The sequence below is a fragment of the Dendrobates tinctorius genome, unplaced genomic scaffold (assembly GCF_039654945.1).
Source record: "Dendrobates tinctorius isolate UK_male_01 unplaced genomic scaffold, ASM3965494v1 ptg000022l, whole genome shotgun sequence".
Classification (NCBI taxonomy): Eukaryota; Metazoa; Chordata; class Amphibia; order Anura; family Dendrobatidae; genus Dendrobates; species Dendrobates tinctorius.
The window spans coordinates 104290016-104315350 of record NW_027361690.1 but is presented as its reverse complement, the minus strand read 5'-3'; the positions used below and the strand labels follow the sequence as shown (position 1 = coordinate 104315350).

At 46.1% G+C, this 25335-nt stretch overlaps 1 long non-coding RNA gene across 1 annotated transcript; it reads right to left on the bottom strand.

The window, feature by feature from the left end:
- Window positions 1-943: 943 nt before the first annotated feature.
- On the bottom strand, window positions 944-25120 carry LOC141083992 (uncharacterized). Its single transcript, XR_012230894.1, has 3 exons — window positions 25049-25120; window positions 23301-23436; window positions 944-1062 (listed from the first exon to the last, which is right to left on the bottom strand). It is a non-coding gene; the product is annotated as an uncharacterized lncRNA (long non-coding RNA).
- Between the last annotated feature and the right edge of the window lie 215 nt (window positions 25121-25335).

Below are 25335 nucleotides of genomic sequence, written 5' to 3'. Positions count from 1 at the left end.
ATTGCTTCTGTTTCCATGTGCATATGAGAAGGAGGATGATTCCTTTGCACTGTCACATCCCTTCAGTTATTTGTAAACAGCTATTAAGTCTCCTTTTAGCCTTCTTTTTTGCAAGCTAAACATTCTGAGATCCTTTAAATTTCCTCATAGGACATACAGTACTTTGCAGTCCGCTCACCAACCTTGTAGCTCTTTTCTGAACTTGCTTCAGTTTTTCAATGTATTTTTTAAAGTGTGATGCCCAGAACTGGACACAGTATTCCAGATGAGGCCTGACCAAGGAGGAGTAGAGTAAGATAATTACTTCATGTGACCTAGACTCTATGCTTCTTTTAATACATCCTAGAACTCTGTTTGCTATTTTGCTGCTGCATCACACTGTTGACTCATGTGCAGCCTGTGATCTATTAGTATACCCAAGTCTTTTTTCACACATTCTGTTGCTTAGTTCAAATCCTCCCATTCTGTAGATGTAATTTTTGTTTTTCTTGCCTCGATGCAGAATCTTGCATTTATCCCTGTTAAATACCATTCTAAAAAGTCACAAAATGAAAATGTTAGTAATTAAGTAAAAGCAATATTGCATATAAATAACAGAGCATTTAGTAAACACCGTTTTTGGTTTAAAAAAAAAAGCATAAAATCCATCCCACCAGCGTCAAGGTGTACCCAAATTTGGGTACACTTTGGCCATGGTGAGATGGCTTTTATGCTTTTTTTTATAAAAAAAAACAGTATTTACTAAGTTCGCTGTTATTTATATGCAATATTGTTCATTTTGCTTCTATCTTAGGATTTTTGTAAACAAACTATTAAACGACTGCCGATCGATAATGGTTTACTGATCAGCGGTAGTTTAGTGCGGTCAGTCATTCGTGTAAACAGGGACCTTTGTATGGTGCAGACACAGAATTAATCTTTGCAGCCAGTAACTTACAGCTGATGTCTCGTCTGATTACAGCCGTTTTCTTTGTTTCTTCTCCATCTCGTCAAACCTTCTTGTCGACGTCCAAAAGCTGTGATGGTAACACTGCAGAGTTTGCTGCACTGATCACCGCATCCCTGAAAATACAAAGGTCACATACTGTATATATTACATTAGATTCTTGAAAAGAATCCTCCACCCTGCGCTACAAAATGCAGACATGTACCAAACCATTAATGTATAAATAACCATTGTGCAGCTCATCATCCAAAAGGTAAATTAATAATCCTCCACTGCCCTCAACCCTAATTCATTATAACACTCTGTGCTCTCTCTCTCCCACCCATCACCCCCACTTCATTATAACACTCTGTGCTCTCTCTCCCACCCATCACCCCCACTTCAATATAACTCTCTGTGCTCTCTCCCACCCCATCACCCGCACTTCATTATAACTCTCTGTGCTCTCTCTCCCACCCATCACCCCCACTTCATTATAACACTCTGTGCTCTCTCCCACCCATCACCCCCACTTCAATATAACTCTCTGTGCTCTCTCCCACTCCATCACCCGCACTTCATTATAACTCTCTGTGCTCTCTCTCCCACCCCATCACCCCCACTTCATCATAACTCTCTGTGCTCTCTCTCCCACCCATCACCCCCACTTCATTATAACACTCTGTGCTCTCTCCCACCCATCACCCCCACTTCATTATAACTCTCTGTGCTCTCTCTCCCACCCATCACCCCCACTTCATCATAACTCTCTGTGCTCTCTCTCCCACCCCATCACCCCCATTTCATTATAACTCTCTGTGCTCTCTCTCCCACCCCATCACCCCCACTTCATTATAACTCTATGTGCTCTCTCTCCCACCCCATCACCCCCACTTCATTATAACTCTCTGTGCTCTCTCTCCCACCCATCACCCCCACTTCATTATAACACTCTGTGCTCTCTCCCACCCATCACCCCCACTTCATTATAACTCTCTGTGCTCTCTCTCCCACCCATCACCCCCACTTCATCATAACTCTCTGTGCTCTCTCTCCCACCCATCACCCCCACTTCATCATAACTCTGTGTGCTCTCTCTCCCACCCATCACCCCCACTTCATCATAACTCTCTGTGCTCTCTCTCCCACCCCATCACCCCCACTTCATTATAACTCTCTGTGCTCTCTCTCCCACCCCATCACCCCCCACTTCATTATAACTCTCTGTGCTCTCTCTCCCACCCCATCACCCCCACTTCATTATAACTCTCTGTGCTCTCTCTCCCACCCCATCACCCCCACTTCATTATAACTCTCTGTGCTCTCTCTCCCACCCCATCACCCCCACTTCATTATAACTCTCTGTGCTCTCTCTCCCACCCATCACCCCCACTTCATTATAACACTCTGTGCTCTCTCTCCCACCCATCACCCCCACTTCATTATAACTCTCTGTGCTCTCTCTCCCACCCATCACCCCCACTTCATTATAACTCTCTGTGCTCTCTCTCCCACCCATCACACCCACTTCATTATAACACTCTGTGCTCTCTCTCCCACCCATCACCTCCACTTCATTATAACTCTCTGTGCTCTCTCTCCCACCCATCACCCCCACTTCATTATAACTCTCTGTGCTCTCTCCCACCCATCACCCCCACTTCATCATAACTCTCTGTGCTCTCTCTCCCTCCCATCACCCCTACTTCATTATAACACTCTGTGCTCTCTCCCACCCCATCACCCCCACTTCATTATAACTCTCTGTGCTCTCTCTCCCACCCCATCACCCCCACTTCATTATAACTCTCTGTGCTCTCTCTCCCACCCCATCACCCCCACTTCATTATAACTCTCTGTGCTCTCTCTCCCACCCATCATCCCCACTTCATTATAACACTCTGTGCTCTCTCCCACCCATCACCCCCACTTCATTATAACACTCTGTGCTCTCTCCCACCCCATCACCCCCACTTCATTATAACTCTCTGTGCTCTCTCTCCCACCCCATCACCCCCACTTCATTATAACTCTCTGTGCTCTCTCTCCCACCCCATCACCCCCACTTCATTATAACTCTCTGTGCTCTCTCTCCCACCCATCACCCCCACTTCATTATAACACTCTGTGCTCTCTCCCACCCATCACCCCCACTTCATTATAACTCTCTGTGCTCTCTCTCCCACCCATCACCCCCACTTCATCATAACTTTCTGTGCTCTCTCTCCCACCCATCACCCCCACTTCACTATAACACTCTGTGCTCTCTCTCACCCATCACCCCCACTTCACTATAACACTCTGTGCTCTCTCCCACCCATCACCCCCACTTCATTATAACTCTCTGTGCTCTCTCTCCCACCCATCACCCCCACTTCATTATAACTCTCTGTGCTCTCTCTCCCACCCATCACCCCCACTTCATTATAACACTCTGTGCTCTCTCCCACCCATCACCCCCACTTCATTATAACTCTCTGTGCTCTCTCTCCCACCCATCACCCCCACTTCATCATAACTTTCTGTGCTCTCTCTCCCACCCATCACCCCCACTTCACTATAACACTCTGTGCTCTCTCCCACCCATCACCCCCACTTCATTATAACTCTCTGTGCTCTCTCTCCCACCCATCACCCCCACTTCATTATAACACTCTGTGCTCTCTCCCACCCATCACCCCCACTTCATTATAACTCTCTGTGCTTTCTCTCCCACCCATCACCCCCACTTCATCATAACTCTCTGTGCTCTCTCTCCCACCCCATCACCCCCACTTCATTATAACTCTCTGTGCTCTCTCCCACCCATCACCCAAATTCAATATAACAATATGTGCTCTCTCTCCCACCCATCACTCTCAATTCATTATAACACCCTGTGCTCTTTCTTCCACCCCCTAACCCCAATTCATTATCACACTGTTTAGTCTCTCTCTAACCCCAAAACACTCTTTGCTGTCTCTCTTTCCCACCCCCAATTCAGTATCACACTCTGCTGTCTCTCACACCTCAGGTAAATCGATTGAAAGAAAAAAAAAATACCCCTCCTAGTCATCTGCTCTGCACCCTTCCTGTTCCTGCCAGGCAATGCCAGCGCGTACACGCTGAAGAATGCAGCCAGCACAATGATACGCATAGTAGAGAAGGTGACGTTAGCTCTCTGCCTGTAGTAAGTCCGTGTCTCTCTATAGCCAGCAGTAGAGCAACAGGTGAGAGCATTCTGCTGGCGATACGCACCGCCGATGGTGGCACAAAAAAAATTATGATTAGGGCAGTCTGGGCATTGCCCCCCTGGAGAGCCTTGGGTCCCAGGGCAATAGTCCAGATTGCCGCCATTATAATCCGCCTATGATCACTACAATACAATCTGTCTTGTGCCTCCTAGTCTAACCCCGCCCTAACACTGATTAGCAGCTCTTAGTCACTATACAGTGTACATAGAAAGCTGCCAATTAGTGGTGTGAGTGGGGTTAAACAGAACTCAGCATTTTGAGAACCGCTGGATCTGCAGCAGAGAAAATTGTGATTGTTTCAAAACTGCTGCACCCAGTTAACTAAGTGATACATCACTGGAATCAGGGTTTCTGTCTCTACTTCATGCTGCCCTCAAATTACATAGCAGAAACCTGCTGACAACTCATCTTTAAGCTATATAGCATCACTACTGAACAAAAACATGACATAAGCCTTTGATTTAAGATGACCTCTGAGGACAGTAATACAAGTACTGCATTGTTCACAGACCAGGCTGTAAATACATACTTAGTCAATGTTCAAAAATATATTTTTCCACAGGCCCTTTCAAACAGCAAATAACATCTTTACATCCTTTAGAAACAACTCAACCCGAAATCTGATAGAAAAATCAAACAAATCTAATATTATGTGCATCAGTGGTGCAATATAAAAATATTCCGAAAAAAGTGAACCCTTGCTGATATGTGAAGTGGCGTGCGCATACATTACAGCCACTTGTGTATTAATTCTAGGCATAATTTTGCTCCAGATCAATATGGTAAATGAGGCCTCATGAAATAATCACAGTAAAGCGCAGAAGTCGCTGCTGATTGTTTGGGATGCAAAGTCGGTGTCTATTTTTGCTGGGAAGTCGTCAAGCAGGTGTCAGCTGAATCTCAGGCGCTGTCAATCAGACGGAAAAGGAAACACAAGGGCACGTCTGTCTTCAGTTAATCAAGCACATTTATTAAAAGTTTCACTGCTGTAAATGGCAGCATTGCCAGGACTTGCTGAAGTACTTGGAAATAATCAGACACTTTTATTTCAACCTTTCCTGCCATATAAAAAAAGACTGGACTTAGCGGGTTTGTCACTGAGATGGGGCTTTTAACCCCTTCATGACCCAGCCTATTTTGACCTTAATGACCTGGCCATTTTTGGCAATTCTGACCAGTGTCCCTTTATGAGGTAATAACTCAGGAACGCTTCAACGCATCCTAGCGATTCTGAGATTGTTTTTTCGTGACATATTGGGCTTCATGTTAATGGTAAATTTAGGTCGATAATGTTTGAATTTATTTGTGAAAAAAATGGAAATTTGGAGAAAATTTTGAAAATTTCGCAATTTTCACATTTTGAATTTTTATTCCGCTAAACCAGAGAGTTATGTGACACAAAATAGTTAATGAATAACATTTCCCACATGTCTGCTTTGCATCAGCCCTATTTTGGTAACAAATTTTTTTTGTTGGGAAGTTATAAGGGTTAAAAGTTGACCAGCGATTTCTCATTTTTACAAGACAATTTACAAATCCATTTTTTTTAGGGACCACCTGACATTTGAAGTCACTTTGAGGGGTCTATATGGCAGAAAATACCCAAAAGTGACACCATTCTAAAAACTGCACCCCTCAAGCTACTCAAAACTACATTCAAGAAGATTATTAACCCTTCAGGTGCTTCACAGCAACTAAAGCAATGTGGAAGGAAAAAATGGACATTTTAATTTTTCCAACAAAAATTTTCGTTTAGCATCAATTTTTTCATTTTCACATTGGCAACAGGATAAAATGGATCCTATAATTTGTTGGGCAATTTCTCCTGAGTACACTGATACCTCATATGTGGCTATAAACTACTGTTTGGGCGCACGGCAGGGCCCGGAAGGGAAGGAGTACCATTTGACTTTTTGAATGGAAAATATGCTGGAATATTTAGCGGTTGCCATGTCGAGTTTGGAGAGTCCCTGTGTGCCTAAACATTGGAACTCCCCCACAAGTGACCCCATTTTGGAAACTAGACCCCCCAAGGAACTTATCTAGATGCATAGTGAGCACTTTGAACCCCCAGGTGCTTCACAAATTGATGCGTAAAAAAAAAGAACTATTTTTTTCACAAAAATTTTCTTTTAGCCTCAGTTTTTTCATTTTCACAAGGGCAACAGGATAAAATGGATCCTAAAATTTGTTGGCCAATTTCTCCTGAGTACACCGATACCTCAAATGTGGTCATAAACCACTGTTTGGGCACACGGCAGGGTCCGGAAGGAAAGGAGCACCATTTGACTTTTTGAATGGAAAATTAGCTCCAATCGTTAGCGGACACCATGTCGTGTTTGGAGAGCCCCTGTGTACCTAAACATTGGGGCTCCCCCACAAGTGACCCCCATTTTGGAAACTAGACCCCACAAGGAACTTATCTAGATGTGTGGTGAGCACTTTAAACCCACAAGTGCTTCACATAAGTTTATAACGCAGAGCAGTGAAAATAAAAAATCAATTTTTTTCCTCAAAAATGATATTTTAGCCCGCTATTTTTTATTTTCACAAGGCTAACAGGAAAAATTGGACCAAAAAAGTTGTTGTGCAATTTGTCCTGAGTACGCTGGTATCCCATATGTGGGGGGAACCACTGTTTGGGCACATGGGAGAGCTCAGAAGGGAAGGAGCACGATTTTGGAATGCAGACTGAAGGAATGATCTGCGGGCATCTTGTTGCGTTTGCAGAGTCCCTGATGTGCCTAAACAGTAGAAACCCCCACAAGTGACCCCATTTTGGAAACTAGACCCGCCAAGGAGTTTATCTAGATGTGTAGTGAGCACTTTGAACCCCCAAGTGCTTCACAGAAGTTTATAAACCCAGAGCTATGAAAATAAAAAAATCATTTTTTTTCCTCAAAAATGAATTTTTAGCCCACTATTTTTTATTTTCACAAGGGTAACAGGATAAATTGGACCCCTAAAGTTGTTGTTCAGTTTGTCCTGAGCACGCTGGTACCCCATATGTGGGGGGAACCACTGTTTGGGCGCACGGCAGGGCTCAGAAGGGAAGGATCGCCATTTGACTTTTTGAATGGAAAATTAGCTCCAATCGTTAGCGGACACCATGTCGTATTTGGAGAGGCCCTGTCTGCCTACACTTTGGAGCTCCCCCACAAATGACCCCATTTTGGAAACTAGACCTCCTAAGGAACTTATCTATATGCATAGTGAGCACTTTGAACCCCTGGTGCTTTACAGAAGTGTATAACACAGAGCCGTGAAAATAAAAATATTTTTTTTCCTCAAAAAATGATTTTTTTTAGCCTGCTATTTTTTATTTTCACAATAGTAACAGGAGAAATTGGACCCCAAAAGTTGTTGTCCAGTTTGTCCTGAGTACGCTGGTACCCCATATGTGGGGGGGACCACTGTTTCGGCACACGTCGGGGCTCGGAAGGGAAGTAGTGACGTTTTGAAATACCGACTTGATGGAATGGTCTGCGGGCGTCATGTTACGTTTGCTGAGCCTCTGATGTGCCTAAACAGTGGAAACCCCCCACAAGTGACCCCATTTTGGAAACTAGACCACCCAAGGAACTTATCTAGATGTGTGGTGAGGACTTTGAACAACTAAGTGCTTCACAGAAGTTTATAACACAGAACCGTGAAAATAGAAAATCTTTTTTTTCCCTCAAAAAATGATTTTTTAGCCCGCAATTTTTTATTTTCACAAGGGTAACAGGATAAATTCGACCCTAAAAGCTGTTGTCCAGTTTGTGCTGAGTATGCTGGTACCCCATATGTGGGGGAAACCATTGTTTGGGCACACGTCGGGGCTCATAAGGAAACTAGTGACGTTTTGAAATACCGACTTGATGGAATGGTCTGCAGGCGTCATGTTACGTTTGCTGAGCCTCTGATGTGCCTAAACAGTGGAAACCCCCGACAAGTGACCCCATTTTAGAAACTAGACCACCCACTGAACTTATCTAGATGTGTGGTGAGCACTTTGAACACCTAAGTGCTTCACAGAAGTTTATAAATGCAGAGCCATGAAAATAAAAAATCATTTTTTTTCCTCAAAAATGATTTTTTAGCCCGCAATTTTTTACTTTCACAAGGGTAACGGGATAAATTCGACCCCAAAAGCTGTTGTCCAGTTTTTCCTGAGTATGCTGGTACCCCATATGTGGGGGGGACCACTGTTTGGGCACACGTTGGGGCTCGGAAAGGAAGTAGTGACGTTTTGAAATACCGACTTGATGGAATGGTCTGCAGGCGTCATGTTACGTTTGCAGAGCCTCTGATGTGCCTAAACAGTGGAAACCCCCCCAAGTGACCCCATTTTGGAAACTAGACCCCCCCAAGGAACTTATCTAGATGTATGGTGAGCACTTTGAACCCCCAAGTGCTTCACAGAAGTTTATAATGCAGAGCCATGAATATAAAAAAATCATTTTTTTTCCTCAAAAATGATTTATTTAGCCCGCAATTTTTTATTTTCACAAGGGTAGCAGGATAAATTCGACCCCAAAAGCTGTTGTCCAGTTTGTCCTGAGTATGCTGGTACCCCATATGTGGGGGGGGGCACTGTTTGGGCACACGTCAGGGCTCGGAAGGGAAGTAGTGACGTTTTGAAATACCAACTTGATGGAATGGTCTGCGGGCATCATGTTACGTTTGCAGAGTCTCTGATGTGCCTAAACAGTGGAAACCCCTCACAAGTGACCCCATTTTGGAAACTAGACCACCCAAGGAACTTATCTAGATGTGTGATGAGCACTTTGAACCCCAAAGTGCTTCACAGAAGTTTATAACGCAGAGTCTTGAAAATAAAAAAATCTTTTTTTTCACAAAAATCATTTTTTTTGCCCCCAATTTTTTATTTTCCCAAGGGTAACAGGAGAAATTAGACCCCCAAAGTTGTTATGCAATTTTTCCTGAGTACGCTGATACCCCATATGTGGGGGTAAACCACTGTTTGGGCACACGTCGGGGCTCGGAATGGAGGGAGTGCTGTTTGACATTTTGAACGCAAAATTGGCTGGAATAAATTGTGGCGCCATTTCGCATTCGGAGACCCCGTGATGTGCCTAAACAGTCGAAACCCCTCAATTCCAACTCCAACTCTAACCCTAATACACCCCTAACTCTAACCCAACCCTATTCATAACCCTAACTACAACCCTAACCCCAACACACCCCTAAACCTAATCCCAACTCTAACCCTAACCACAAGCCTTACCCTAATCCCAACCCCAACACACCCCTAACCCTAATCTTAACCCTAATTCCAGCCCTAACCCTAATTCCAACCCTAACCCTAATTCCAACCCTAACCCTAATTCCTCCCCTAACCCTAATTCCAACTCTAATTTTAACCTTAACCCTAATTCCAACCCTAACCCTAATTCTAACCCTAACCCTATTTCTAACCCTAACCCTTTCTCTAACCCTAACCCTATCTATAACCCTAATTCCAACCCTAACCCTAATTCTAACCCTAAATGGAAAAAAAATATTTTTTTTATTTTATTATTTGTGCCTGGCTATGGGGGTGATAAACGGGGGGTGTATTTACTTTTTTTCATTTTGATCACTGTAAGAGTGTATGACAGTTATCAAAATGAAAAATGAACGGGCACTCGGCAAATTCTTGGGCGCCATCTTGGACAATGGCAGGCGCACTGTGCATGCGCCCGCCATTTTGCAAGATGGCGGCGCCCATCATCCGGACGTCGGGACACCGGGAGCAACGGCGGGACACCGGGAGCCACGACGGAACATCGGAGGTACCGGGGGGAATCAAAAGGTGGGGGGGAAGTGATAGGAAGGGGAGGGGGAGCAGATGATGGCGGCGACCGATCGCCGCCGTCCATCGGTGGCAGGGGCCGATCGGCCCCGCCAGTCGGTGTGGGTGGGGTCGGGTGTCGGTGTCCAGCCATGTCCGATGCTATTGCAGCATCGGCCATGGCTGGATTGTAATATTTCACCAAATTTCATTGGTGAAATATTACAAATCACTCTGATTGGCTGTTTCACTTTTAACAGCCAATCAGAGCGATCGTAGGCACGTGGGGGCTAAGCCACGCCCCCTGGGATTAACCATAGAGTGTCCTTTGTGTGCAGGTCGTGTGACCTTTCAGTGACCCTGGTCACCCGACCCGCAGGAGGGCAACTTATAGCATGACGCCTACGTAGGCGTCATGGGTCGTTTGGGCACGACTTTTCATGATGCCTACGTAGGCGTCATGGGTTGTGAAGGGGTTAATAGGACTGAGACACAAAATAAAACTTAAAAAAATGACACAACTGAAATATTGGGCACAATTACTAATACCGGCCCATAAAATCAATCCCAGTATACTGGCATGAAAAGCGCTACATTTGCCTAGTGGTTTACAAGTTCCTTGATGGATTTTTCATGTCTTAGGAAGTCCATGCTGCAGAAAATTGGAATAAATTTGCAGTGTATTCGACGCCAGTACCTGGTGAAAAATTAGTAAATATATCCACTAAACCACACTCACTTTGTAGGAAAGATGTGAGGGAGACAATAAATTGGCAAAGCATGGGACATTTTTACTGAAGTATGGCTTGAGCACAAATAACGTGCATTTAAAGCCAAAAATCTGGCACTGGGGCTTTCATTAATATCCCCTCGCTGGGTGGAGTATTGTGCAATAGTTTTAGGCAAGTGTAAAAAAAGTGTAACAATGTAAGAATACTTTAAAGAATGGAAGTGTTAATAATTTATTTTTTATCAATTAACAAAATTGAGAACTCTGCTATTAGAAGTGGGAGGAAAGAACAAAGACAAAAAAAAATCTAAATAATAAAAATATTGGAGAAAGAGAAACCAATCACAAACTAAAATGTTTCTATACTAATGCAAAAAGCATGGGCAACAAACAAGGAGAACTGGAACTAGTAGCGCAGGAAAAGAAATATGATGTCATTGGAATCACTGAAACTTGGTGGGACAATACACATGATTGGTATACAAGGCTAGAAGGATACAACTTATTTGCAAGAAACAGACTTGATAAACGAGGAGGTGTTGCATTGTATGTTAGAAACGCGTATATCTGCACAGAGATTGAAGCTTCAGAGAGTGGGAGTTCTGTTGAAACTGTTTGGGTAAGAATACAAGGACAGAATAATGGAAAGGACACCATTGTAGGCATTTACTACCGGCCGCCTGTGCAAGCTGAAGATATGGATGAACTCTTTATGCATCAAATGGCCAAGTTATCCAAAAAATATGACATAGTTGTCATGGGAGATTTCAACTATCCAGACATTTGTTGGGAATCTCTCTCAGGCAAAACTAACAGGTCAAGGAAATTCTTATCCTCTCTTGCTGACAACTTTATCTTCCAAAAGGTAAGGGAGAAAACAAGGGGAACTGCTACCTTGGATCTAATCCTTATAAACAGGGAGGAAATGGTTGAGGAGGTAAAAGTGGCTGGGACCCTAGGAGGTAGCAACCATGCTATTTTAGAATTTTGGATAACTAGAGGAGGAAGACCTGTGAAGACTCAGACGTCAAGGTTAGATTTCAGAAAGGCAGATTTTAAGGGATTCAGAAAGAGAATTGGAGGGATCCAATGGCTGGATATCCTGAAGGGCAAAAATGTCCAGGAAGGATGGGAAATCTTGAAAAATGAAATTCTCAAAGCACAATTGTTAACAATTCCAAAAATAGGGAAGAATAGGAAGCATTTAAGGAAACAAGGATGGATGAACACAGAATTTAAGCACATGCTAAAAAGGAAGAAAGAAATGTTTATAAAATGAAAAGTGGGAGGCATATCTAAAGAAGAACATAATGCTGTCTGCAGAGCCTGCAGGGCACGAATCAGGTTACTAAAGCTGGCAATGGATTGAGGCTTGCAAGAGATATCAAAAGCAATAATAAAGGATTTTGGGGATATGTCAAAAGTAAAAGAAAAGTCAAAGATGCTATAGGATTTTTACAGGATGAAAATGATGAAATGGTAAGACAGGATGTTGAGAAGGCCGAACTTTTAAATTCCTATTTTGCATCTGTTTTCTCACAGAAAGCTAATGTAACATCAACTGTTCTTCACTGTTCTATTAAGGGAATAGAAGAATCCAGGATATCTATAAACAGAAAGATAATGAGGAAACACTTAGCTAACCTAAATGAATTCAAGTCTCCAGGTCCAGATGAATTACACCCCAGAATACTGAAGGAGATAGGAGAAGAAATTTTTGAACCCCTCTCCATAATCTTTGAAAATTGTTGGAGAAGAGGAATAGTCCCAGAAGACTGGAGAAGAGCAAATGTTGTTCCTATCTTCAAAAAGGGAAAGATGGTGGACCCAGGCAACAATAGGCCGGTGAGTCTGACTTCTATACCAGGAAAGATCTTTGAGCAAATTATTCAACAACATGTGTGTAAGTACCTGAATAAGAATGAAGTGATTAAACAGAGTCAGCATGGGTTTGTAACTTGTTAGGCGTCGGATTCCTGGGACTGCACAACAGGAATCCAGAGCCGTACATCCAGGGACTGCACAACTGGAATCCAGAGCCGTACATCCAGCAGTCTCCCATTCCCCTCCGACCCCTCAGGGTCCTGCTCAGCAATCCTGGCAATCCAGGCGTCCTGCTCAAACTCGCTCTGTGAGCCTGGATGTTGCTGCCACCTCTGGTGCAGCAATGGTAGCGCAACCTGCCCTGCAGGGAACCGCTCCAGAGGCTACGTCCTCTCGCCGTGCTACTGGGCATGCCCACAAGATGACCTCTCAGTCGAGAGCAGGGGTCACATGCTCAGGTCCTGGGTCGGATCTGATTGGTCCTTCCGAGAGCTGTGGAAGGTCCCGGAAGCGCATAGCTATAAAAAGCCTGCATGGCAGCTCGGCCATGCGCTAGTGTAGACTATTATGCTGTGTGTGAAAGGTGATGGATGCATGTGTCTGGTGACTGACTTATTTGAAACCCCCTTCCCTCTGATATTACGAATGGTGACAGAGTGTTGGTTATAGTCAGTTCCAGGTAGTGGCAAGCTAGGCGCCAATGTGCTTACCGCACCTTACACTAGCGTCCGTCTGTGTCCGGCTCTCCGGCACCTTCGCTTAACGGCTACAGTTACCACCGCGTTGCAGTAGCAGCTTCTATTGGCGTTCGCGGCTGCGACGCCACACACCAGCTGGCCTGTGGAGCTAACAGGTCCAGAGTTTATTTCTCTTTTATATTAGGGCGTCTCTGTGTCCTAAACAGAGTCTGCCTTAACTACCTCGGGTGACGTTAACCCGAGTGCTCTACTTCGCCACCTAGCGAGTTTGCCATTATCCAGCAGAGGTCTTTACACCTACCGCATGGTTGACCCCGGGCGGCGAACGCACCTCCTATTATTTATATTTGGTGCGTTCCGCCGTCCTAACATTACACTAGTGCCAGGGTCTGGCTGGTAATGGCAGACCTGCAGCAGTTGCAGTGCTACATTCGGCAGCTGGAGAGCTGGTTGGCGGCTATTGAGAGCACCAACTCAGCCGCGAATGCGGCACTAGCTGCTGCTCAGACAGTCGCAGAGTCTGTCTCACGTGTGCCCGCATGTCTTCCCATGCCGACAATTTCTCGCCTCCCGCTCCCCAACAAGTTTTCGGGTGACAGCGCCACATGTAGGGGATTCGTGAGCAAGTGCTCTATTCAGCTTGAGTTACTGGCTGCACGGTTCCCTACAGAGCGGGCTAAGGTGGGCTTTATTGTCTCACTGTTATCTGGCAAGGCATTACAGTGGGCTATGCCATTGTGGGAACGTGATGATCCCATGGTTCAGGGTGCTGCTCAGTTCCGTGCGGCCATGAAGCAGGTCTTTTTGGGACCACGGATCACGCACGATACCTCACTCCAATTATTATCCCTAACACAGGGGTCGCTCTCGGTTAGCCATTATGCCGTCCGGTTCCGGACATTGGCTTCCGAATTAGAGTGGCCGGACAAAGCATTAGCATTATTAGTTTTGGAGGGGGATAGCTGAGCACATCAAAGATGCTCTAGCTACCAGAGAGGTTCCCACAAGTCTGGAGGAACTGATTGCCGTCTCCACTCGCATTGACCTCCGGTTTACGGAGTGCGGGCTGGAACGTGCACAATCCAGACGTAGGGTTAATTTGGCTCGCACCTTCACCAAGCCACTAAGAGATCCCGCACAGGAGCTCTCATACTCCGAACCTATGGAGGTTTCTCGCACCGGCCCCAAGCCACGTCCGATGCGAAGCTCCGTATGTTGCTATCAATGCCGACAGTTTGGTCATTCGGCTAGCACGTGTCCACAGCGCTCGAAAAAACTACCACGTCCAGTGGCCGTAGGTGGTGGTCAGTCCAATACGCAACCCTTTTCCCCTAAACCAGTATTCCGGGGCACTTTAGATAGTGGGGCGTCCACCTGGGAGGCAGAGGTTACCGTGGATTCCGGGGTCGAGGGGAACTTTATGTCCTCGACCTTTGACCAGAAACATGCTGTTCCACTGGTATTACTGCCCCAACCTCTGACCATTAGGGTGGTTAACAGTGCACCTTTACCATCTCAGGTGACCCACCAGACAGCTCCACTCGGGCTCTCTATCTCACCCTCTCATCGTGAGGTCCTGTCCCTGCTCATTTTGCCTGATGGCATCGACCAGGTGCTTCTCGGGGTCCCCTGGCTCCGTTGCCACTCCCCTCATATTGATTGGGCTTCGGGGAGTATACTGGGTTGGAGCAAGGACTGTGAGGGAAGGTGCCTGGGGAACAGTGTTCAGGTAGCTTCCACTGAAGTGCCTGCGGATCTTTCCGCGCTTCCGAAGCCCTACCACCAGTACGCGGACGTCTTCTCTAAGAAGTCTGCGGAGACGCTCCCGCTGCACCGTCCTTACGATTGCCCGATAGATCTCCTGCCAGGCACAGAACCTCCTAGAGGCTGTGTGTATCCGCTATCACTCCCTGAGACAGAGGCTATGTCTCAATATATCCTGGAGAACCTGGCTAGAGGTTTTATCAGAAAATCGGTATCGCCGGCTGGTGCAGGGTTCTTCTTCGTACAGAAGAAGAATGGAGAGTTACGTCCCCGCATTGACTACAGAGGTCTCAACGCTATCACGACAAAAACAAATACCCTCTCCCATTGATCTCGGAGTTATTTGACAGGTTGCGAGGGGCCCGGATCTTTACAAAATTAGATCTACGGTGGGCGTACAACCTGATCCGCATTTGCGAAGGAGACGAGTGGAAGACAGCTTTTAAAACTAGGGATGGCCATTACGAATATCTGGTCATGCCCTTTGGCCTTTGTAATGTGCCTGCTGTCTTCCAGGATTTCGTTAACGACATCTTCCGTGACATGCTCTCTACCTCGGTGGTGGTCTATCTGGATGACATACTCATCTTCTCACCAGATTTGACCACCCACCGGAGAGACGTCTGCAGGGTCTTCGACCGTCTGCGGGCGAACTCTCTCTTTGCCAAGCTGAAGAAGTGCCAGTTTGAGCAGGAGTCCTTGCCGTTCCTGGGCTCTATCATCTTGGCCCAGGGGTTGGCTATGGATCCTGCCAAACTGCAGGCGGTGATGGATTGGCAGGAACCCCATTCACTCAAAGCGGTGCAGCGCTTTTTAAGGTTCGTGAATTATTACCGCCAGTTTATACCACACTTTTCCACACTGGTGGCTCCTTTGGTTGCTCTTACTTAAAAAGGAGCTAACCCCAACGCTTGGTCTGAACAGGTCTCCAAGGCCTTCACGTCTATAAAATCTCATTTTACTGGCGCTCCCATCTTACATCGTCCCGATGTAGACAAGCCATTTATTCTGGATGTGGATGCCTCTTCCGTCGGTGCAGGAGCAGTCCTTTTCCAGAAGGATGCTCAAGGTCGGAAGCATCCCTGCTTCTTCTTCTCTAAAACCTTCTAACCGGAGGAGAAGAATTACTCCATCAGTGACAGGGAGTTGCTAGCCATGAAGTTGGCCTTTTCCGAGTGGAGACATCTCCTGGAGGGAGCTCGGTTTCCCTTCCAGGTATATACGGACCATAAAAATCTGGTCTATTTACAGACAGCCCAGCGCTTGAACTCTCGTCAGGCTAGGTGGTCGCTCTTCTTTTCCCGCTTCCACTTCACCCTGCATTATCTCTCAGGGGAAAAGAACGTCCGTGCGGATGCTCTCTGACTCTCGGTGGTTTCTCCGGAAGAAGGAGAGGCTGAGCCTCGGCTAATTCTCCCACTGGAGAGTTTTACGACCGTGGCTCCAGTTGCTCTTGAGTCAGTGCCACCGGGCAAGACCTTGGTGCCTCCCCAGCTACGGCCGGAGGTTCTCGCTTGGGCACTTGCCTCCAGGGTAGGTGGTGACTTTGGCAATAAGAGGACCACTGAACTCCTGGCAAGGTCATATTGGTGGCCGCATATGGCTCGAGATGTTAAGGAATACGTACAAGCATGAGTCTCGTGTGCACGGAACAGACCCTCTAGACAGAGGCCAGCGGGGCTTTTGTATCCTCTGCCAGTGGTGGATAGACCTTGGGAGATGGTTGGCATGGACTTTGTGGTTGGCCTGCCCAAGTCTGGCGGCAGTACGGTCATCTGGGTTGTCACCGACCATTTTTCCAAAATGGTGCATCTGGTGCCACTCGCACGGTTGCCTTCCGCTCGTGGTCTTGCCATTCTGTTCATAAAGCACATATTCCGTTTACATGGCATGCCGGACAAAATCGTTAGTGAACGAGGTCCCCAATTCACGTCTCGGTTTTGGAGGGAGCTCTGCAGTCTACTCAGCATCGAGCTAAACCTGTCCTCCGCTTACCATCCCGAGACGAACGACTTGGTTGAGAGAGCCAACCAAACCTTGGTCACGTACCTGCGGCATTTTGTCTCTGTCAGGCAGGATGACTGGGCATCCTTGCTACCATGGGCTGAGTTTGCCTTGAATAATGCGGTGGCCGATTCCACTGGTCAGACGCCCTTTCTTTTAAACTACAGCCAACATCCACGCGTCCCTGTCCCGATGCCATTGTCCTCCACTGACTCCAGGGTGGCAGACTGGGAAGTGGAGGCTCGCGACATTTGGGATCGCACTCAGGATGCTATCCGAGCCTCTAAAGAAAGGATGAGGGCGTCCGCCGACACACATCGGCGACCCGCTCCAAGCTTCTCCCCCGGCGACATGGTGTGGCTCTCTACTCGAAAAATCAAGCTGCGAGTCGAGTCCCCCAAGTCCGCGCCGCGATACATTGGACCTTTTAAGGTTCTCGAGCGTATAAGCTCAGTGGTCTACCGCTTGGCTCTTCCGCCACACTTAGCCATTTCGGACGTTTTCCATGTGTCCTTCCTCAAACCAGTTCATATGGCCCGATTCTCCGAGTCATCTGTCGGGTCATCAGACTTGTCGTCTGACGAGTTCGAGCTTAACGCCATTGTGGGACGCAGGATTGTCCGTGGCAAAAAGTTTTATTTGGTCGATTGGAAGGGTCATGGACTGGAGGCTCGGACCTGGAAGCCGGTGGAGAATATCCATGCTCCACTTCTCACCTCTCGCCGTGCTGCTGGGCATGCCCGCAAGATGACCTCTCAGTGGAGAGCAGGGGTCACATGCTCAGGTCCTGTGTCGATCTGATTGGTCCTTCCCAGAGTACTGGAAGGTCCCGGAAGCGCATGGCTATAAAAAGCCCGCATGGCGGCTCGGCCATGCTCTAGTGTAGACTATTATGCTGTGTGTGAAAGGTGATGGATGCATGTGTCTGGTGACTGACTGATTTGAAACCCTCTTCCCTCTGATATTACGAATGGTGACAGAGTGTTGGTTATAGTAAGTTCCAGGTAGTGGCAAGCTAGGTGCCACTGTGCTTACCGCACCTTACACTAGCGTCCGTCGGTGTCCGGCTCTCCGGCACCGTCGCTTAGCGGCTACAGTTACCGCCGCGCTGCAGTAGCAGCATCTATTGGCGTTCGCAGCTACGACGCCACACGACGGCTGGCATGTGGAGCTAACAGGTCCAGCGTTTCTTTCTCTTTTATATTAGGGCGTCTCTGTGTCCTAAATAGAGTCTGCCTTAACTACCTCGGGTGACGTTAACCCGAGTGCTCTACTTCGCCATCTAGTGAGTTTGCCATTATCCAGCAGCGGTCTTTACACCTAACGCATGGTGGACCCCGGGCGGCGAAGGCACCTTCTATTATCTATATTTGGTGCGTTCCGCCATCCCTAACAGTAACTAATAAGTCATGTCAGACTAACTTAATTTCCTTCTATGACAGAATCACTGATTGGGTGGATCAGGGAAATAATGTAGATATAGTATATCTTGACTTCAGCAAAGCGTTTGACAAAGTATCTCACACAATCCTGATTGAAAAAATAACTAAGTATGAAATGGACAAGGCAACTGTTAGGTGGATTCATAACTGGCTTAGTGATCGGACCCAAAAAGTGGTTGTAAATGGCTGCACATCCAGTTGGAAGAATGTCTCAAGTGGGGTACCACAGGGCTCTGTCCTGGGCCCTGTATTGTTCAACATCTTTATCAACTATTTAGATGAAGGAATTGAGGGTAAACTGATTACATTTGCTGATGACACAAAGCTAGGAGGGATGGCTAATACTAGAGAAGAGAGAGAGAGGATTCAAAAAGATATAAATAACCTGGAGCAGTGGGCAGCAACTAACAGAATGGTTTTTAACAGGGAAAAATGCAAAGTACTACATCTGGGCAATAGAAATGAAAATAGCATATGCAGAATGGGAGGAATAGGGCTAAGCAACAACACATGTGAAAAAGACTTGGGTATACTAATAGATAACAGACTGAATATGAGTCAACAGTGTTATGCAGCAGTAAAAAAGGCAAATGCAGTTCTAGGATGTATTAACAGAAGCATACAGTCTAGATCACGTGAAGTCATTATTGCCCTCTACTCCTCTTTGGTCAGACCTCATCTGGAATACAGTGTCCAGTTTTGGGCACCACATTTTAAAAAAGACATCAACACACTGGAGCAAGTTCAGAAAGGAGCGACCAGAATGGTGTCCGGTCTGCAAACCCTGTCTTATGAGGAAAGGTTGCAGGATTTGGGATTGTTTAGCTTGCAAAAGAGAAGACTGAGAGGAGACTTAATAGCTGTCTACACATATCTCAAGGGCTGTCGCATTGTAGAAGGATCATCTTTATTTTCATTTGCACAATGAAAGACTAGAAGCAATGGGATGAAACTGAATGGGAGGAGACACAGATTAGATATTAGAAAAAACTTTTTGACAGTTAGTGTGATCAATGAGTGGAGCAGGCGGCCATGAGAGGTGGTGAGTTCTCCTCCAATAGAAGTCTTCAAACAGAGACTGGACAGACAGCTGTCTGGGATGATTTAGCAAATCCTGCTTTGAGCAGGGGGTTGGACCAGATGGCACAGGAGTTCCCTTCCAACTCTACGATTCTATGATTCTAAGTGCTCTAAAATTCCCTGGTAGATGGCTGTGCTGACTTTGGTCTTTATAAAGCACAGAGGACCTACACCAGCAGATGACATGGTTCCCCAAACCATCACTGACCTCAAGCAGCTTGGTTTGGGGCCTCTCCACTCTTCCTCCAGACTCTGGGACCATGATTTCCAAATGAAGTGCAAAATTTACTTTCATCTAAAAACATCTAAAAACAACACATCAGACTACTGAGCAACAGTCCAGTTCATTTTCTCCTTGGCCCAGGTAAGACGCTTCTGTCATTGGCTATTGATCATGAGTGACTTGGGGGCGCCACACTTGATACAAGGAATGCAACACTTTTTAGCCCACATCCTGGATACGCCTGTGTGTGGTGGCTCTTTAAGCAATGACTCCATCAGCAGTCCACTCCTTGTGAATCTCCCCAAAATTTTTGAATGACCTTTTCTTAACAATCCTTTCAAGGCTGCGGTCATCCCGGTAGCTTGTGCACCTTTTTCTACCACACTTTTTCCTTCCGCTCAATTTTCCATTTAATATGCTTGGATACAGCACTCTGTGAACAGCCAGCTGATTTCACAATTATATTTTGTGGATTACACTCCTTGTGGAGTGTGTCAATGACTGCCTTCTGGATAAATGCCAAATCAGCAGTCTTCCCCATGATTGTGGAGCTACTGAAACTGACTAAAGGACCTTTCTTAGGAAGCCTTCGCAGGTGTTTTTTTGTTAATTATTCTAATTTACTGAGATAATGACTTTTGGAAATTCATTGGCTGTAAGCCCTAATCATCAACATTAACATAAATAAACACTTGAAATAGATTACTCTGTATTGACTATATAATATGAGTTTCACTTTTTGTATTGAAAAACTGAAATAAGTGAACTTTTTGATGCTATTCTAATTTTGTGAGAAGCCTCTGCATCTTCAGTGTGAAGAACAATGCTTCACGGAAGTGATGATTTAGGGGGTGTGTTGGGGGCTAATTTGTGCCCTGCATCCCTGTGCATACCTTATTAATAAAATTAGGTACGTTTTGCATATGAAGTGTCATGTAATGTGATGTTGTTTTACTGTGTATTGATGTGTCAAGAAGTGTACTTATGTTCATGTGCTGTGTAAGTTATATACCTTTATGGGTTAGGGATATAAATAGGGCGATATATTAATAATTAAGGTTTAGCATTTGTAAGGTGTAATATAGGACATAGAACAGTGGAGGGCACTGTAAGGCTGTGTGCACACGCTGCGGATTAGGTGCGGATTCATCCGTGCGGATTTTGTAAAATCCGCAGGTGAAACCGCAGGTCAAAATACGTGCGGTTTTACCTGCGGATTGCTCTGCGGTTTTGCCCTGCGGTTTTTCATCTCCTCAATGGAGGAGATGGCAAACCGCAGGAGAATCCGCAGAAAGAATTGACATGTCAATTCTTTCTGCGGATTGAAAACCGCAGATAATCCGCGCGGAAAATTCCGCACCGTCTGCACTGCGGTTTTTGATTCCCATAGGGAATCATGGTATTGTACACCGCAGCAAAAACTGCTGCGGGTCCGCAGCGGCCAAAACCGCTGCGGAACCGCAGCAAAATCCGCAGCGTGTGCACACAGCCTAAATTAGGAGATTAGATTGAGTTAAGATAAGAAATAGTTAAGTCAATAGGGAATGGCTAGGAGCTAGAGAGGGGTGAGGAGAATGTTAGTTAGTGAGGAGATGAGGAACAGTTAGATTGGGGAAAGAAATAGTGTTATGTCAGATGCTCATCAATCCAGGCATTATGGGTGGACAGACACACGAGCATAAGTGAATCAGAGCAGCATGAGGGAAATAGCGACTAGGCCTTATGGAAATTCTCGTGACGTCCAAGACTTACGGTCTGGGAAGTATTGGCAGCGGTATCCTTTGGTAATGGATGGGGAACTGGGGAACACCAGGAAAAAGCTAGCTTGGCTACTCAGGAAGCTGCGGTACCGGAGGATACAGTACGGCAACATGTGGTGTCAAGAAGGACCAGGGACAGTTCAGGGAGAGGAAGGTCCGTAACATGTGAAGATAGCTGCACGGTGTCTGTGACTAAACTGGACGAGCTAAGTAAAGTTGTTATGTTATCATTGTGTGATGCTGAAGAACAACAGGACATTACCACGTGAGGAGGACTCTATTTCACAATTGAGTGAACCGCACTGCACACACCGCACATCAGAATGGACATTGTGTTTATGTTGCGCGGTGTCAAGACATGCCGGAACAGCAGCCTCTCGCCATGACTATCACCTTGGCCCCCGTTACAATGATATTTTATCATCATCAAGTCTGTCCGGGGTTGCATGAAGAGACAGAAGGATTTGTGCAAGCAACAGCCAGGAAGATCTAATCTGGGGGACTTTGCTGCCATAAGTCATTTCTGGGAGGTCCCTAATGCTGTAGGATTCTCTGCAGGAATGTATATAGAAATCATGGGGCCCCAGAGCAGAAGTCCTAAATGAGCCCTCCCACAAAAGAACAAATAATATTTTGGCAGTGTCACAGATGAGCACAACTCCCAATTTTGAAGCCCTTACAAAGTAATTTTTTCTCCTATTGAAGCCCCTAGATTCCCCTTTCATTTCCCTGCAAACGGTACAGTGGCTCCCATAAGGCCCTCCAAACATTATAATGGCCCCCCACATAGCCCTGCAAACAGTATAACATCCTCCCCACATGTCCTTGCAAAAAGTATAATGGCCCCCCACATAGCCATTCAAACAGTATAACATCCTCCCCACATGTCCTTGCAAAAAGTATAATGGCCCACCACATAGCCATTCAAACAGTATAACATCCTCTCCACATGTCCATAGCCATGCAAACAGTATAATGGCACCACATAGCCCTGCAAATAGTATAAGAGCATCCACATAGCCCTGTAAATAGTAAAATGGCCCCCCACATAGCCCTGCAAACAGTATAAATTGTATAATGGCCCCCACATAGCCCTGATGATAGTATAATGGCCACACATAGACTTGAAAATAGTATAATGGCCACACATAGACTTGAAAATAGTATAATGGCCACACATAGACCTGAAAATAGTGTAATGACATCCACATAGCCAGAGGTGTATCTAGGCTTTCTGGCACCCGGGGCAAGAATTTGGTTCGGTGCCCCCCCCACTGCACACATGCAATTTACACACTTAGTCATGTACCGACGAGCTACTCTCCCTAATACTGTCAATGTTCAGTAAAAAACTGAAAGCAGGAAGAGAAGCTCATTGTCACAGGACCATAAGTATGAAAATCGCATATGAGTGAAGTGTAAATGTGATGGCTACTGGAACCTGCAGAGCTGAATCCTGACATTGCAGGCTTCTGAATTCTCACAACGAATGCACTGCACACATTTAGGATTCTTCTTTGCCAATGTACAGTCACGTCAGCACAAGTATGTGATTTATATATTTCTGGCCACATTCCGACTAGACGTGCCCGGCCTCGCTCAGTTCATTTTCATTGAGTGAGGCCACACATGTCTAGTCAGCATGTGACCGCATGTATGTAAATTACCGGCATGAGAGAATCCTAACAGCATTCAGTGAGCACTGTGAGAATTCAGAAGTCTGCAGTCACATAGAATGTCTGCAGACTCAGCAGAAACCTGGACAACTCCTTTACTGCTCCAAACATAAATAAAAACATGAAAATAAGTCAGTATCACAAATAATATTTACATCCAGGTACCTTATAAATGACGTTGTCTCTGCAGTCGTTCTCCTTTTTTTCTTGTCCGGACCCCATGATGAGTTTTCTCATCCACAGCCGTCTCTGCAGACTTCCATTTTCTCCGGTCTTCTGCACCAACTTTCCACATGATGCCCTTAAAGATAGAAGTGTCATTATAATGCTCCTACATAAAAATATCTGCAATATATTGTTGCCTCACTCTATTCACCTCCCTCCTCATACTGTCTCTTCTAACATCCCACCTGTTCACCATACTGTCTCCTCATATATTTACCTCCTCACTCTCTATACTGTCTGCTCACACATACCCCCGACTCCCCATACTGTGTCTACACACATCCCTTCACCCTCACTCCCCATACTGTGTCCACATACATTTTTCCCATCGCTACTCATACTATGTCCACATACATTTACCAGTTCGCTCCCATACTGTCTGCACCCATCCCCATTTGCCATACTGTGTCTGTACCCATCCCATATACTGTTTCCTCATACATGCCCTCATACATATATACTCTTCATTTTGTGTCCTCAAATCTCCCCACACACATTAAATCCCCCCATCCTCACTCCAAATCTCCCCACACATATTAAATCCCCCTATCCCACTCCAAATCCCCCCCACACATTAGGTATCCCTCATCCCCACTCAATAACCCTCCGTCCCTACTCCAAATCTCCCCACACAATAAGTACTCCCCTTCCCCACTCCAAATCCCCCCACACATTATGTACCCCCCACTTCAAATCCCTCCACACATTAAGCCCCATCCCAACTCCAAATCCCCCCACACATTAACCCCCATCCCCACTCCAAATCATCCCACACATTAACCCCATCCTCACTCCAAATCCCCTCACATATTAACCCCCCTTCCCCACTCCAAATTGCCCCACACATTAACCCCAATCCCCATTCCAAATCCCTCCACACATTAACCCGCATCCCCACTCCAAATCCCCTCACATACTAACCCCCATCCCCACTCCAAATCCCCCCCACATTAACCCCCATCCCCACTCCAAATCTCCCCACACATTAACCCCCATCCCCACTCCAAATCCCCACACACATTAAGCCCCATCCCCACTCATTAACCCCCATCCACACTCCAAATCCCCCCATCTCCCATCTTCGATGGATCTTCAGCTCCACAGTGGAGCATACTTACCACCAGTGCTCTCTCTGGGCACCGGGGAGTAACATCAGCAGCGTGATCACATGACCTGATCACGTTGCTGGTGTCACTCTGACTCAGCGGTCAGAGCTTCAATCTGTATAGACACCAGGACAATTGATCACTGGGAGCTGGCGCACTGCAGCTTCTCTGTGCCGGCTGTCAGCTTGACAGCCAGTGCAGAGAACAGCCGACTCCCAGGCTGGGGGGCGGCAGAATGCAGCCACTAGGAGAGACACTGTGGACCACTGCATTAGGCAGCCCGACTGCGCCCCCCCTGCCGGCAGCGCCCGAGGCAAATGCCCCGGCTGCCCCCCCTGGATACGCCTCTGCACAAATCCCTGTAAACGGTATAAATGCCCCCTGCATAGCCCTGTAAACGGTATAATGATCTCCCACATAGCCCTGAAAATAGTATAATGGCCCCCATAAAGCACTGTAAAATGTATAATGGCCCCCACAAAGCTCCAAATAGTATAATGTCCCCCAAAATCACCTCCAAATAGTATGATAACACCCACATAGCTCTCCATGTAGTATAATGGGTCCCTGCAATTTACTCACTTATTAAAAAAAAGCATCACTTTTCACCATTCCCTTGCTGTTCTGTCCTCTGCAGCATGTGTTCTGACGCTCTGCACTGCTCAGAACTGCGGGAGCGATGTAGTGATGCTGATCTGAGTCATCAGAGCTCAGATGCAGAGCAGAGTGGGTATTTCTCCCCCTTGGTTTTATGATTCATACTGATGGCTAAAATAGTCAAAAAAGTATTTTTAAAAACATCTGTAAGTTTCTTATCTAATGCTGTCAGCAGTTCAGCAGGATCAAAATTGTTGACAGTCTCATATATA